We start from the raw sequence: 12,911 nt of genomic DNA on the forward strand, positions 1-12,911 counted from the left end.
TTCTACCTGTCTCTATGCACTCTCCACTTTCTGTCCTTGGTTATCAGAGCTCTCTCCAGCTAGTCTTCAGGATGGTTTTTCTGTATTTCAGTTCTATTTCCAGTTTGGTCCTGGGAGTGTATTAGTGTAGCTTCCACTTCCTCCACCACCATTCTGCCCTCCTCAGTCTTGAGCCACAGCCCTAGTGGGAAGCAGCAAGTGCAGAGGAAGAACCTGGGCATTAGCACCCCCAGACCTGGATTGGAGTTTCTCCCTGCCAGTGACTGATGTGGAGTGCAAGCAGGTATTCCTCTGAACACTGCTTCACATTCTGCAAAATACCATGAGGTTATATGAGGACTGAATGAAATAGTGAATATAAATACCTGGACTGGAATGATAACAAAGAAGAAACACTAACGTCAAGCTTTTAGGAACTCTGAAGAGGTGTGGGATTATTGGATAGGCCATCAGTTCTGCATTGTTATAGTACTTGTGTCTGCTTTTTATAGTTCTGTCTCCTACCTAATGATGAAATTCTTCTGGTCTATCACATCTTGCTGCTGTGAGGCAGTGCCTTTGGAGCCCTGGACAAGTGTTTCATTCTAAGATGATTTGCACAAGGAAAGCCAAGATCCAGGACTGCTATAAAAGTACAAACAAGCTTAGTCAGAGGGCACCTCTATGAAAGAAATGCAGGTAATTTCTATTATAAATTGTGTAGCACCATTTGGGCTTGTTTAGAGAATTTTTGTTTCCTGTTTGGTACAAAAATCTTTCTTGGCATTTGACGTCACTGAGTAGTTAGGGTGGTGGTGATGTTGTATCTTATTTTTAGAGCACCTAGTACTTTCCAGGGTACTTGTGTTTTCCCTAGATACTGAGCATGCTCCTTGGGGGAAGGACATGTTACCTCACAGAGGAAGACTTCTTGGTCAGGCTGAGGAGTCCCTCTCCAGTACCTCAGCAAGCTAATGCAGGTAGAGGCTGGATTCCTGACTTGGCTCCACCCTCCAGACTACTCTCCCTCATGAGACCCACCAGCACTTCTTGGATCCTCATGTAGTGAGCCTAATAAATTCTACTCTAAAGGGGGGATATCCCAGCATGAAAGGCAGGGCCTGATTTGAAGGCTGACATCCTCGGGTCTGATCCCCATCCTGCCACTGGCTAGTGGAGGACCTGCAGCAAGTCATTCTCTTGCCAAGTACCCTCATTATGGGTAGATGTGGCACCTGAACCCCACTGAGGGTTGTAGGAAGATCACTGTGCTTGGATATTTTGGGTACTTGGGAAAGGCAGCACTCATTACGACTTTCAGGTAGCATTAAATAGACTCACTTTATCAGAAACTCCCAAGAGATATGAAAGGTGATTCTCCATTGACAGGCTGTTCTCCGGGCTTTCCAAGAGCAGAAATGTGCCACTGTGCACTCCCTGACCCCTCTGGCATTCACTTCTATCTTCCATGTATGGCAGGAAGGTTTGCTGGTGGGGGGAGGGAGAAGAGGTCAACAGAGATTATAGAAACAACAGATGTCAGAGAAAATTCCATACTAAATAATATTTGGCTTGCTCTAAAGTCACATCTTCACTTGTATTTTACATTTTTTGACATTTTATTTGTTTTTATTTAAAAATAAAATTACTAATTTTCCTTAGATATAGCATACAACAAATTTTAAAATGAAAGTATTTCTTCTGTACAAAAATTTGGTTTAAAAAATGAAGAACGGTGGCCTAATTTTGCAATTCTGTGTTTTTCAAGATTTGGAGGGTCAAATTATTAAGAAAAATATTTACATAAGCTATTAGTAATCATAATTAAGGTGTCATATAATTCTGCATGTAATGACTAAGGAAGAATCACTGGAAGTCCAAGTGCTTCTTGCTTCTAGTCATCATGACACAGCTTGGGCCCACCAGCTTGGCCAATTCTGCCAATTCTGGAGGCAAATGTAGTCACAAAGTGGTGAATAGCTTCCTTTTTAATTTAAAAGCTAAGTCTTTGACATCTGACACATCACAAATTAAGTTATTAACCCAGAGAATTCTGCCATATGTGAATAAAATTGTGATAATCCTTATTAAAAGGATTGGTTTCTCTCTCTAAACTAATAAATTACTCCAGATGAACTACTGTATCTGAAAAGTTTGTAATGCAAGCAATAATTGCTTTGTTCTGGATAAGATGTGTTGGCATTGTGATGATACAGGCTGAAAGAGAGGTTTGCAGAAGACCACAAAGAATGTAGAGGAATTTTGTGAGGCTGTGACTGTTGTCACAGTTTTTTGTACATCGAATGTCACCTTCCCACGAAGGCGAACCAAGACTATGGATTGCTATTTTCAAATGTTTTTTTTTTTATTATTATTCTGGGGATTGGATCCATCATATCCTTCCTCATAAATTATTTTCTGGATAAATTGAAGCATCTTTATGTAGCCATGGGTCATAGAATAGGGTTCTATGCTAAGAGTTGAAGATAATTTCTGGAAGAAAAAAATCCATGCCATTTTGAAGCCTCAATTATTTCTGTGGTGTGTTTTGTTTTTTTATGCATCATAATAGTGACCAACTCTTTGAAGATGATACTAGTTCAGGCCCATCTTGGGTAATAGCTGATAGCTGCACACTATTTTCATCTTTTTAAAAATGCTTTATTGTATAAAGTATTACATATAGTATTACATATGTCTCCTTTTTCCCCAGTTGACCTCTCCCCTGCCAACCCTATCTCCCAGCACATGCCCACAACCCCCTAGTGTCTGTGTCCATTGGTTATGCTTATATGCATGCATACAAGTCCTTTGGTTGATCTCTTACCCTTTCCCGCTCTCCCCAGCCTTCCCACTTAAGTTTGACATTCTGTTCAATGCTTCTCTGTCTCTGGATCTATTTTTTTTTTAGTATATTTTTATTGATTTCAGAGAAGAAAGGAGAGGGAGAGAGAGATAGAAACATCAATGATGAGAGAATATCATTGATTGGCTGCCCCCTATTGGGGATCAAGCCCACAACCCGAGCATATGGCCTTGACCAGAATCAAACCCAGGACATTCCAGTCCACAGTCCAATGCTCTATCCACTGAGCCAAACCAGCTAGGGCTGGATCTATTTTTGTTCATCGGTTTATGTTATTCTTTATATTCCACAAATGAGTGAGATCATGTAATATTTCTCTTTCTCCGACTGGCTGATTTTGCTTAGCATAATACTCTCCATGTCCATCAATGCTGTTGCAAATGGTAAGAGTTCTTTCCTTTTTTCAGCAGTGTAGTATCCCATTGTGTAGTTGGAACACTTTTTTTGTTCGTTTGTTTTTTTAATTTTATTTTTTATTGTCTAAAGTTTTACATATGTCTTCTTTTTCCTCAGTTGACCGCCCCCCAGACCATTCCCACCCTGGGCAAGCCCCCACTGCCACAGGGCCTGTGTCCATTGGTTATGCTAATATGCATGCATACAAGTCATTTGGTTGTTTTCTACTCCCCTCCCCTACCATTTGTCTCTGGATCTATTCTTGTTCATCAAATTATGTTGATCAATATATCCTACATATGAGTGAGATCATGTGACATTTATCTTTCTACGGCTGGCTTATTTTACTTAGCATAATGCTCTCCAGGTCCATCCATGCTGTTGCAAATAATAAAGGTTCCTTCTTTTCTATAGCAGCATAGTATTCCATGGTGTAGACGTACCACAGTTTTTTAATCCACTCATCTGCTATTGTAAATTGTGCTATGAACATAGGAGTGCGTGTATCCTTTTTGATTTGTGTTTCTGTTTTCTTGGGATATATTCCTAGAAGTGGACTTACTGGGTCAAATGATAGTTCCATTTTTAACTTTTTGAGGAAACTCCATACTGTCTTCCACAGTGGCTGCACCAGTCTGCATTCCCACCAGCAGTGCAGGAGGGTTCCTTTTTCTCCGCATCCTCACCAGCACTTGTCATTGTTGATTTGTTGATGATAGCCATCTGACAGGTGTGAGATGGTATCTCATTGATGTTTTGATTTGCATCTCTCAGATGATTAGTAACTTTGAGCATGTTTTCATATGTCTCTGGGCCTTCTGTATGTCCTCTTTTGAAAAGTGTCTATTTAGATCCTTTGCCCATTTTTTAAAAAGATTGGATCATTTATCTTCCTTTTGTTAAGTTGTATGAGTTCTCTGTAAATTTGGGGCATTAAACCCTTATCAGAAATATCATTGGCAAATATGTTTTCCCATGCAGTGGGCTTTCTTGTGTTGTTGTTGTTTGTGGTTATTTTTTTAAATTTTATTGTTTAAGGTAGTACATATGTCTCTTTTTTTCCCCCACTGACCTCCCCCCAGCTCCCCCTACCCATCAGCATTTGCCCTTATTCCCACCCCCAGTGTCTTGTGTCTGTTGGTTGTGCTTATATGCATTCATACAAGTTCTTCAGTTGATCTCTTACCCCCCCCCCCCCCCGGCCTCCCCTATTTTCCCGCTGTAGTTTGACAGTCTGTTCGATGCTTCTTTGCCTCTGTCTATTTTTGTTCAACCATTTGTAATGTTCTTTATTATCCATAAATGAGTGAGATCATGTGGTATTTATCTTTCACTGACTGGCTTATTTCAGTTAGCATAATGCTCTACAGTTCCATCCATGCTGTTGCAAATGGCAATAATTCCTTATTCAGAATGGGGAGATGACACAATCCCCAGAGGAAAGAAAATGAGGAGTCGCCAAGAAAATAAATTAGTGAAATTGAAGCATGCAACATGACAGAAAACGAATTCAGAGTAATGGTCATACAGTTCATACACTGGTTTGTGAAAAAACCAAAAACCTATGCAAAAATCAGGAAGAAATCAAAAGTGATATAGCTACAATCAAAAACACCATGGAAGGTTTCAACAGTAGACTAGAAGAAGCAGAGGACAGAATTAGTGAGTTAGAAGACAAGGTAGAGAAACAAGCTCAATCTGAACAGCAACTGGAGAAAAAAATTAAAAAGCAGGAGGAGAGCCTAAGGGAGGTTCTGGACAACACGAAATGAAGTAACATATACTTAATAGGGCTATCAGAAAAACAAGAAGAGCAGCAAGGATTAGAAAATCTATTTGAAGAAATAATGACAGAAAACTTCCCAGATATGGGGAAGAAAAAAGTTACAAGAGTACAGAGAGTCCCAAGCAAGATGAATCTTGTTGTTTTGTTGATGGTTTCTTTTGCTGTGCAGAAGCTTTTTATTTTGATGTAGTCCCATTTGTTTATTTTCTACTTAGTCTCCATTGCCCTAGGAGCTGTGTTGGTAAAGATATTGCTAAGACATATGTCTGGTATTTTGCTGCCTATGGATTCTTGTAGGATTTTTATGGTTTCTCATCTTACTTTTAAGTCCTTTATCCATTTTGAGTTTGTTTTTGTGTATGGTGTAAGTTGGTGATCTAGTTTTATTTTTTGCATGTATCTGACCAAATTTCCCAGCCCAATTTATTGAAGAGATTGTCTTGACTCCATTGTATGCTCTTTCCTCCTTTGTCAAATATTAATTGAGCATAATGGCTGGGGTGGATTTCTGGGTTCTCTGTTCTGTTCCATTGGACTATATGTTTGTTCTTGTGCCAGTACCAGGCAGTTTTGAGAACTGTGGCTTGGTAATATAGCTTGATATCTGGTATTGTGATCCCTCCAACTTTGTTCTTCTTTCTCAGGATTGCTGTGGCTATTCGGGGTGTGTTTTTATTCCAGATGAATTTTTGGATAGTTTTTTCTAGATGTTTGAAATTTGCCATTGGTATTTTAATGGGGATAGCATTGAATCTGTAGATTACTTTGGGTAGTATGGACATTTTAATCATGTTGATTCTACCAACCCATGAACATGGTATGTTCTTCCATTTGTTTATGTCTTCCTCTCTCTCTTTTTACACTGTCATGTAGTTTTCCAAGTACAGTTCTTTTATGTCCTTAGTTTGAGTTTATTCCTAGGTATCTTAATTTTTTTGCTGCAATGGTAAATGGGATTGTTTTTTTCGCTTCTCTTTCTGTGAGTTCATTATTGGTGTATAAAAAGGCAATAGATTTCTGGGTGTTAATTTTGTATCCTGCTACATTGCCAAATTCATTTATTAGGTCTAGTAGTTTTTTGATGGAGTCTTTGGGGTTTTCTATGTATAGTATCATGTCATCTGCAAATAAAGACAGTTTTACTTCTTCTTTTCCAATTTGGATGCCTTTTATTTCTTCTTCTTGTCTGATTGCTATGTCTAGCACTTCCAGTCCTATATTAAACAGGAGTGGTGAAAGTAGGTATCCCTGTCTTGTTCCTGTTCTTAGGAAAAATGAGTTTAGTTTTTGTCCATTGAGTATGATGTTGGCTGTAGGTTTGTCATATAAGGCTTTTATTATATTGAGGTATGATCCCTCTATTCCCACTTTGCTGAGAGTTTTTATCAAGAAAGGGTGTTGGATTTTGACAAATGCTTTTTCTGTATTGATTGATATGATTATGTGATAATAATAGTTAAAAATAAAAATATAATAATAAACAAGGTAATATCAAGTGAGAGAAAAAAATTTAGTTTCTTAAGTAAAAGATAAAAATAAAAATGTGAAGTAGTGAAGGTTGTTCACTTTCTCTACTGTTCTGTGTGGCACATCTGTTTCCTTTCAGGTAGTCAGCACAGTAATGAAGTTCCCTGCGATCCACTGCTCCTCTGTGTCCTAAGCCACAGCCCTATTTTCAAGCAGGCGGGATCTCTCTGCTCTCTTTGGTTCTTAGCCTGCCTTTAGTTGTATTTACACACAAGAGTCATTTCTGATACAACCTCTGGGTGGCAGTGTTTCTGTCTTTTTTGAAAAATATATTTTTATTGATTTCAGAGAGGAAGGGAGAGGGATAGTGAGATAGAAATATCAATGATGAGAGAGAATCATTGATCGGCTGCCTCCTGCCTGCCCCCTACTGCGGATCAAGCCCACAACCCAGGCATGTGCCCTTGGCCAGAATCAAACCTGGGACCCTTCAGTCTGCAGGCCGACACTCTATCCATTGACCCAAACTGGCTAGGGCTGTTTCTGTCTTAATATCTGGGGCTAAAAGGCCTCTCAACCCAGTATTCAGATTTTGTTTTTCCTGCCACAATTAATACTGGGTTGGAGGGACAGACAGCCCCAGAGCTGGTTTTCTGTTCGTCTCTCCCCACTCTGATCCCCAGTTTCCACAAAAACAACTTTTTCCTGCAGTCTCGCTGAGTATTTTTAATTGGAAGATCCTATGTACTGGACTTAGCCAGCAAAAGTAAGGATTTAAAAAGAAAAAAAAAGCCAGAGGAGGCACACAGACTTTCAACTTTTTCTCCTGGCTCTGAGCACATCTCTGTGTGCATCTCTGCACGCGTCTTTTTCCCCTGGCACTGCACAGCCGGTACAGAACTTCAGGCTGCCCTTCTGGGCCCAGTTCATCTGTGGGTTAACTAACTCTACAACTTAAAGAATTAGAAAGAGAGCAACAAGAAAATCCCAGAGTGTGCTGGGGACACACAGAGAATTGCATGCCAGAAGGCTGTGGGTCCTCAAAAGGAGTTGCACATCAAAGGAACTGTGAATCCACTTCCACCACCTCAAGCATCTGAAACAGACAACTGAGGGACCACATCCGTGGGAGAAGGGGATACAACTCATAGCAGAGACAATAAAGGTGTGAGACTCAAGGCAGGCCCAGCCTCTGGGCTAACGATTTCCAGACCACTGCCCTGATAGGATCTACAACCACTCAAACCCCAAGCAGGGCACCAGGGCCAGAAAGAGACAGAAAAAAATGGGGAGACAAAGAAACAGCCCACCAAGGGAAAAAAAGGAGGCATTGCCAGAAAAGGAAATAAATGAAACAGAGGCATGTGATATGTCAAAAAAAGAATTCAAAGTAAGGGTCATACAGTTCATAAACTGGATGGGTGAGAAAATCAACAATTTACATAAGAATCAAGAGGAAATAAAAAATTACATAACTGCAATAAAAAACACAATGGAAGGTTTCAACATTAGACTAGAGGAAGCAGAGGACCAAATTAATGAGTTAGAAGACAGGGCAGAAATACAAACCCAATATGAACAGCAATTGGAGAAAAAAAATTAGAAAGCAGAAGGAGAGCCTAAAGGAGCTTTGGGACAACATGAAATGAAATAACATATATATAATAGGGGTGCTAGAAAAATAAGAAGAGGAGCAAGGATTAGAAAACCTATTTGAAGAAATAATAACAGAAAACTTCCCTGATTTGGGGAAAGAAAATGTCACACAAGCACGGAGAGTCCCAAACAAGATGAACACAAAAAGACCCATACTAAGACACATCATAATTACAATGGCAAATGTTAATGACAAAGAGAGAATCTTAAAGGCTGCAAGAGAGAGACAGAGAGTTACTTAAAAAGGATCTCTCATTAGATTATCAAATGATTTCTCAAAAGAAACACATCAGGCCAGAAGGGAATGGAATGAAGTATACAAAGTGATGCAAAGCAAGGGACTGAATCCAAGAATACTCTATCCAGCAAGGCTATCATTCAAAATTGAAGGGGAAATCAGGAGCTTCACAGACAAAAAAAAGCATCCAAATTGGAAAAGAAGAAATGAAAATGTCATTATTCACAGATGACATGATATTATACATAGAAAACCCAAAGACTCCATCAAAAAAGTACTAGACTTAATAAATGAATTCAGCAATGTAGCAGGATACAAAATTAACACCAAGAAATCTATGGCTTTTTTATACACCAACAATGAACTCAGAGAAAGAGAAACTAAAAAAAAAATCCCATTTACCATTGCAACATAAAAATGAAGATATCTAGGAATAAATTTAACCAAGGAGGTAAAGGACCTGTACTCAGAAAACTACAGGATGCTGAAAAAAGAGATGGAGGAAGACATAAAGAAATGGTAATATACTGTGTTCATGGATTGGTAGAATCAACATCATTAAATATCCATACAACCCAAAGCAATCTATAGATTCAATGAAATCTGCATTAAAATACCAACGGCATATTTCACAGACCTAGAACAAACTCTCCAAAAATTAATCTGGAACAATAACAAAAAAAAGACCCCGAATAGCTGCATCAATCTTGAGAACGAAGAACAAAGTTGGAGGGATCCCAGTACAAGATAGCAAGCTATATTACAAAGCCACTATTCTCAAAACTGCCTGGTACTGGTAGAAGAACAGACATATAGGCCAATGAAACAGAACAGAGACCCCAGAAATCCACCCAAGCCATTATGCTCAATTATTATTTTACAAAGGAGGCAAGATCATACAATGGAGTCAAGACAGTCTCTTCAATAAATGGTGCTGGGAAAGTTGGACAGATACATTTTTAAAAAATGAAAATAGGCCACCAACTTAATTCAGACACAAAAATAAACTCAAAATGGATAAAGGACTTAAAAGTAAGAGGGGAAACCATAAAAATCTTAGAAGATTCCATAGGCAGCAAAATATCAGACACATGTGGAAGCAATATCTTTTCTGATACAGCTTTTGGGTGCAGGTTGCTCTGGGTTGCACAGTCAGAGCTCCCTTGTGGCCTGGACTGGGGCATGTTCTGAATTGCTCCAGGTCACCCAAATAGCAGGTCCCAGGGCTGGGTGTTGGGTGGCCCTGGGTCAGGCTAGCAGCACCATCTGGAGTGGGGGTGGGGCACAGGGTTCCCCTAGATTGCACTCACTGCGGGGTCTTGGAGCCAGATCCTAGGATGCTAGATCCCAGTAAGCTGGTGAGGGGGCCTGGCGTGGGATCTCACTCTGGTGGCATGCACTCCCTGCAGATGCCTTGGAGCCTGCCAGGAGGTACTGGGCCACTCACTGCCAGGACACGGTGGTTCCACACAGGTTATGGCTCGCAAGCAGCATTCTCTGGGCATTCTCTGCCCTTATTAAAAATTGTCCCCTCAGCTGTGTCTATTTGTTAATTCAGGATGGATGTTCTCTGATTTAGTTGCTTTTCTGGGCTGGCCCCAGGAGGAGGTGCATGACACTGCTGCCTATTCAGCCACCACTTTACATCTGAAGCTATTTTCATTTTAATGTTAGATTTTGGTGTTTTGTGATTACATGCATTTTCATCAAAATTCTTTTTTATAGTTATCATCAAGCAGGAAGTTCCTATAAAATGTCAGCAAGATTTTTTTTGTAGATGTGACCAACAAAGTATGCCCATTGATGATTCCTTCTTTATTTAAAGAGCAAAGGAGAATAATTATTGTACTTTATCCTCTTGAATTAGAAGAACTGTTCCACCAGCCCAACTTCCACCTAAGAGCTGGTCCAGGCTTGGGAATCTGATTGATACCAGCAGCCATCCATTATATACCACCAGTCTGCGATGAACACCAGTCGACAGTTGTCTGTACCACCAGCTCTAGGACCCCTCTTCTGGAAACTGGTGATCGGCTGTTCTTACTGGCTGCCACCACAGACCCAGTATACTCAGTGCTGGTGCAGCAAGTTTCCACTGCCGCCATCTTAGACCTTCCCTGCATAGACCCATTACATACTCACTTGTATTTTTTTAAGAACATGTGAGTGTCATGTTCTAAATTGTGACAATTTCTTATTCATATTGACCTCAGAAGGAGAGATCACTTCTCAATTCCCTAAACAAGAGGGATCCCAAACCAAGTGGCCTTAAGAGCAGCAGACACAGGGGAGAACAGTGAGGCACTTTTGTGGGAACATACGAGTAAGTGTGTGTGCTCACACACATGTACATGTGAAGGCTATGAGTGTGACGCATGTGACTCATTTACTGAGTATTTAATATGTATGATTGCCCTTGCCAGGGCTCAGTTAGTTGGAGCATCATCCCATGCATCCAAAGATTGTGGTTTTGATTCCCATTTAGGGCACATATGTAGGTTGTGGGTTGATTCCCTGTTGAGACAAGTAAGAGAGGCAACCGATCAGTGTTTCTCTCTCACATCAATGTTTCTATCTCTCTCAATCAATTAAAAAACATGAATCCTGTATGAATGTCTGTGTGTGTGTATGTGTGTGTGTGTGTGTGTGTGTGTGTGTGTGTGTCTGTGTTTTGAGTCCTAGAATATAGCTGTGCAAAAGGTGTAGGACTGTTGGGGGGGGGGCATGCAGTGCATGTCTGTATGGGCACCTATACTTTCTGTATGTGCCCTGATGAACATGAGAAGGGGGCACAGTGTCTGTTCATTCTATATTCCCTGCATCTAACTTATGCATTGCACCTTGTGATTGTCCTGTCCCTACAAAATGAGTTAACTTCAGTGGCCAGAAGTGTCCCTCTCTTTTTTCATCATTGCCTCTATACTTCATCCTACAGATGCTGATGAAGTATATTGGGCCTACCCAATTCCTCAGCCTTCTTCCATCCTCTCCCTGCTTCAGGTCTGGTGTGAGCAGTTATCCTTGCAGTCAGGCCTGAGGGCATCCTTAGCCCAAGAATTTTTTCTGAAGAATTGAGGACTAAAGGTAGGATGTGTCTTTGGAAGGTACTCTTCCCTTTTCATTTTCGCTCAGCTATCCACCCCTGACCCAAGTTGGGCGGTGGAACCAGAGGAGAGGAGGGCATGGCTCCTGACCAGGAGGCTTAGGATCTCCTAATGCCTACAGCACTGACCTGTGGATAGCAGTGTCTCACCCACAGGCTAGCACAGCTGTGCTAAAGGAGGGCACATATTTGGAGCTGGACTTCCCTTCAGTTCTCCCCACTCCCTGCATGACTCTGAGGGCCTTGGTGTGTCCAGGTTCCCTCCAAGCATCTGTCCATAGAGCTTCTCTGATGTCCTGATCCAGGAAGGTAAGAGAAGGGGGACTGGGGCAGCTCCTGGATTGTTATTAAGAGACTAATGGCCTGGTGCACAAATATTTGTGCACTCTGGGTGGGGTGGTGTCCCCTCAGCCCGGCCTGCACCCTCTCCAATCTGGGACCCCTGGAAGGATGTTCTACTGCCAGTTTTCAGGGATGGGGCCTAAACTGGCAGTCCAACATCCCTCTCACAATCTGGGACTGCTGGCTCCTAACCACTCACCTGCCTGCCTGCCTGATTGCCCCTAACCACTCTGCCTGCCAGCCTGCTTGCCCCCAACTTCCCCCCCCTCACCAGCCAGATCACCCCCAACTGTACCAGTGTGCTCACCCAAACTATCCCCCCTGCCGGCCTGCTCACTCCTAACTGCCCCCCCTGCTGGCCTGCTTGCCCCCAACTGCCCCCCTGCTGAACTGCTCACTCCAAATGGCTCCATCTTCTATTCCATTTGTGTCCTTTTCACCCCTAAGTTAATGTCGTGTCCTTAATATGTGGTTAGGAGATGTCTCTGTGACTGAGCTGGGAAACCTTTCACATTTCTCTTTCCTTTCCTTTTATCTCAGGATAACTGAGCTCTGCAGTTTGTGTGGGACCAAAGGCCCTGGGAATACAATGCTGAGCCCTCTGAACTCATTTTATTCTTTATTGTATTACTAGTAGCCCGGTGCACGAAATTCATGCACTGGGGTAGAGGGGGAGAAGGGGCCCCTCAGTCTGGCCTTCACCTTCTCCAATCTGAGACCCCTCAGGGAATGTCCAACTACCTGTTTGTGCCCACACTTTTAACAGATAACAGCTCCATTGTTGTTCCTTTCTTATGCTTAAAACCATTGGAATTAGTAGGTATTCAAAGTGTGTATACATTTTGGGGGGACACCCTGTATATCTCTAGTCAGTGGTGGAAGAAACCAACAGCAGATTTGGAACCCCCAGACAGGGAACCTTGCTCATTCCCCACATGTCTCCCCACTTCACTTTCCACCTTCGTGGGCAGCAGGAGAATCAATGTTTTCTGTCATTAATTCGGAAAAGCACGTCCTGTCACCCGTTGCCCGGCAGGAGTGAGCTAGGCCCCAAGCAAGCAAGGCTCAGTCAGGGCAG

At 41.6% G+C, this 12,911-nt stretch overlaps 1 pseudogene; it reads right to left on the reverse strand.

Annotated features, from left to right (window-relative positions):
- Nucleotides 1-1,845: 1,845 nt before the first annotated feature.
- LOC139006265 (elongator complex protein 4 pseudogene) lies at nucleotides 1,846-10,493 on the reverse strand (annotated as a pseudogene).
- Between the last annotated feature and the right edge of the window lie 2,418 nt (nucleotides 10,494-12,911).

Source organism: Myotis yumanensis, unplaced genomic scaffold, assembly GCF_028538775.1.
Source record: "Myotis yumanensis isolate MYYU_CA2020_CCGP unplaced genomic scaffold, mMyoYum1.0.hap1 SCAF_3, whole genome shotgun sequence".
In the NCBI taxonomy this organism is placed as follows: domain Eukaryota; kingdom Metazoa; phylum Chordata; class Mammalia; order Chiroptera; family Vespertilionidae; genus Myotis; species Myotis yumanensis.